General features: G+C 44.6%; 1 non-coding gene across 1 annotated transcript; it reads left to right on the top strand.

Annotated features, from left to right (window-relative positions):
* Window positions 1-3900: 3900 nt before the first annotated feature.
* Trnat-ugu (transfer RNA threonine (anticodon UGU)) lies at window positions 3901-3975 on the top strand. The gene has a single exon. It is a non-coding gene; the product is annotated as a tRNA-Thr (tRNA).
* The last annotated feature ends 226 nt before the right edge of the window (window positions 3976-4201 follow it).

Genomic DNA, 4201 nt, shown 5'->3' on the forward strand with positions numbered 1-4201 from the left:
GCCCATATACTGTACTGGTATACGGATAATATTACACGACTAACGTAATTTACCTGAAATAATTTACAAACATGTTACTGTAACATTCGCTACTACTCATTACGCTAATTCACCTTCAGCCATTAAGCGCAAATCTCAGTTATGATACGTGCGCCAAACAAAAATTTATCAACCTAGTAACTCAAGACAACTACAAACGATCATTGTGTGCAAAATAAATAGAACACTTCATAAGAAGAACATGACGGGTTTGAATCATTCCCACCGCAAAGGATGAAAAATTCAGGCTCGCACACAAGACCACTTGATAACTAACCAGAAATTCAGATTAGTTGTAGCTTCGGTGACAATCGCCTTTTTTACATTTTCCCCGTAAACTAGATAATTATGAAACGTAAGCAACTACTGTAAAATATCTGCGGCAACGGCCTTGCCGCGGAGGTTGCATCGGTTCACGTGGGATCACCGAAGTTAAGTGCGTTGTCGGGCGTTGAAGGCACTTGGATGGGTGATCATCCAGGCCGCCATGCGCTCTTGCCATTTCTCGGGGTGCACTCAGCCTCATGATGCCAATCGAGGAGCTACTCGGCCCAATAGTAGCGGCTCCGGTCAAAAAATACCAACATAACGACCGGGAGAGCAGTGTGCTGACCCCCGCCCTCCTGTTCGCATCCTCCACGGATGATGACACGGCGGTCGGATGGTGCTGTCCCAGTAGGTCACTCGTGGCCTGAAGACGGAGTGCTTACAAAGCAAACTACTCTCCAGTGGATGGTCGTACTACTGAGACCTTGATGCCTGGCATCAATAACAGATGGCAGCACAAGAGGTTGGCTTACGCCTACTGCCGAATTTTGCGATCTGTCGTAAGCCTGCGTAAGCACGTAGGGCCTTCCGTCTTAAGTGCAAGCATATCCATTGCGTTTCCTGTCAAGCGACTTGAGTGGAATATTTCATTATTTCTGAAATTTTATAGAAATGTTTTTCGTTGTATATCCTCACCATCGGTACTGAATTTACTGTAAAATTACTTGCTCACTTTTCGGAACTTCCGTTCATAGTAAATCGATACTATTTGAAGCCGTGGTAGACACGAGTCTAGTGTGCTTCACCTTCAGCACCTTCTGTGTCAGTCTCGGTTAATATGTCGCTGATTTCACAACGAACAGTTCGTTGTCTACTGAGTATACTGTCTGTTGCACGACACTATCCCTCCCACGCTCTAAATGTAGGTCGTCGGCAAAATATGACTGGAGTGGAACAAGGGCGTCTGCAGAAATTTCCCCAGGAGGTGGTGGTGGCATTGGTAGTGGTGTGTGTGTGTGTGTGTGTGTGTGTGTGTGTGTGTGTGTGTGTGTGTGTGTGTGTGGAGGACTATTACTATGAAACTCACACAGTCCAGACCGCCAAGGAAAATAAACCTTGAGATTTGGAAAGAGTGTTGATCTTATACCGCTTATACTGCATATTTCAAAATTCCACCTCTAAGGGGAAGACGCAGGACATGAAAGGATTTCTGAATCATGTAGCTATTAAGGTAATTTTGAAGCTAGGCATACGAACATTTGTATCTGGTTTCTAGGTCAGAAATAAAGAAATATGTGTTCCAGTATCTTTGGGAATTTAACCTCTATGAGGTGAAATAGTGGATGAACATTTTATTTTGAGATAAATAATTATGGAAGAACTATGAAAGTATTTTTAAGGCTACATCTACGAAAATTGGTATTTGACTCCAAGGCTACAAATAAGAAAATACGGGTTTCGGTGTTTTTGGAAGTTCAACCCCTAAGGGGATGAAATAGAGTGAGCTGGTGCGTTTCTGGCGCCAGTTTCCGTCGATCGTTGTTTCGATCTTTGAGTCGCGGTCCAGAGGACACTGCTCCCTAAGCGACTGTAGTAGTTCTCTGTGCAGCCCAACATCGGGCTTACCACGCTTACACTGGACACAGTTGCCAACAAATCGCCTGCCATCGCGATATAGGTTGGGCCAAAACATGTATTCCTGAACTCGGTTCAAGGTCTTGAAGAACCCCAAATGACCCCCGTCCGCCGACTCGTGGAAATATCTGAGTGCCATGCTAACTCGTTCCTGTGGAATACAGACCTTCACTCGGCCACGGTTGGCTCCCCCTTTACACAAGAGGCCCGCACGAAGGCAACAGCTAGTGACGACGTCGCCATCCACAAACTGCTGCATATTCGGTCCCCACCCGGCGTCCTCGGCCTGTTTGCCGGCTAAGTCGAAGAAGAAGCCGGGTGTCTCGGAGAGAAGGAAATTCACCCCCAGATCCGGCTCCACGTTTCTGAAAATGGTTCATTATGAAAGCATTATGAAAGCATATCTGACAATTCGTATTCGGCTAATCTGTTACAATTTTTAAAAACTACGTGTTTCACTGGTTTTTAACTTCGAGCATAAGGGGATGAAAATTTTAATGAAATATTTATTGCGTTATATTAAAATATTTTAAATCTGCATCTACGAAAACCGGTATTTCACTTCTCAATTAGATATAAAGAAATATGCGTTATACAAACAAGAATACAAACGGCTTGATTAACAAAAACCTTGGACCCCAGCTGTCAGCATTGCTTTTTGGTCATTCAGCAAAAGACCATGCTTCAACGGCGTTAAGTTTAGAAAAGTTTAGAAAGTGTTGCAGTTTATAAAAGACATAAAAAAACGATTAAAGAAAAAATGCTTTGCAGACCATGAACGGTCTAAGTAAGTAAAGAAGCGGATGATAAGCTAGCTCTTTATGCAAATAAGTTGGTCAGTTTAAGTTCCGAGACATGTCATGCAGCAGGAACGGAATCCTATAGTTGCTACGATTGGCTAAAGGAAAAGTTTTGCAGAATCACGCGAAATCACTTCTGCAAGTGGCTGAGAATCTCGTAATGAATAAAAATTCTGTACTGAGAATTCCAAGGTGGGAGAGGCGAGATTCCTCCCCCCCCCCTTCCCCCTTCTCAGAATCCTATCCTTCTTTACCTACAGCAAAAAATAAATAAATAAATAAAACTAGAGAAATTTCTACTGTGAAACTATTTGCATACAAGAGAACGGCCATTAAAATTTAACTCTTCAAAGTTTTAAGCCCTGCCCCGTTCGAAAATTCAATTTCTTTGTAGTTGCATTTTTTAAAGGTGTACTTGTCTAGACTCCTGGAACGGAAAGGTTTTTTTTTTTTTTTAATCCGTGCTTTACAAAAGTTTCTACAGTCCATTGTTTGAAGCAGTGTCACGGCTGCCATGAGCCGCGCGGGGTACCCGCCATGTGTCCAACGCCTTGTCACGGTTCGCGCGGCTCCCCCCCTTGGAGGTTCGAGTCCTCCCTCGGGCATGGTTGTGTGTGTGTTGTCCTTAGCATAAGTTACTGTAAGTAGTGTGCAAACATACGGACTGATGGTTCAAATGGCTCTGAGCACTTTGGGACTTAACATCTGAGGTCATCAGTTTCCTAGAACTTAGAACGACTTAAACGTAACTAAATTAAGGACATCACACACATCCATGCTCGAGGCAGGATTTGAACCTGCGACCGTAGCGGTCGCGTGGCTCCCGACTGAAGTGCCTACAACCGCTCGGCCACATCGGCCGGTCTATCATGTATTCTAGAAGAGCTGCACGGTCGTCAGTGGCGCCTGTTCTTTCTAGAACAGTTACTATCTTCATATCTATGGTTAAACGTCACCCAGCCATTGACCTTCGTCTGTGCGAATGCGCACAGGCTACCGGAAATCTTACGGGAATCGTCACCTTAGTGTGAGCCAGTAATGAGTGGATGGACAAGTACCTATTAAGTACATTACGTAATCGGATTGTGGGCGGTTCGGGGTGTGAGTCTCACGGGAAGCGTGCGAGGGATAAATTCCTGCAGTCGTGCTGTTCATTTGTGCCCTCGATAGCTCAGATGGATTGAGCGTCTGCCTTGTAAGCAGGAGATCCTGGGTTCGAGTCCCAGTAGCGGCACACTTTTCAGCTGTCCCCATCGAAGTATATCAACAACACCTGTCGGCAGCTGAGGGTTTCAATTAATTATCAGTTGTGTAGGTGATTCGATGAACCCTTTGCCAGGCACTTAAATGTGTTTTGCAGGGTATCCATATAGATGTAGATGATAACTCGTCCCGTGTCGCACGTGCTCAAAAGGATTCATACTGCAGAATGCATGCAAACATACTCACCGAAAATACGG

The sequence above is a fragment of the Schistocerca gregaria genome, unplaced genomic scaffold (genome assembly GCF_023897955.1).
Source record: "Schistocerca gregaria isolate iqSchGreg1 unplaced genomic scaffold, iqSchGreg1.2 ptg000179l, whole genome shotgun sequence".
NCBI lineage: Eukaryota > Metazoa > Arthropoda > Insecta > Orthoptera > Acrididae > Schistocerca > Schistocerca gregaria.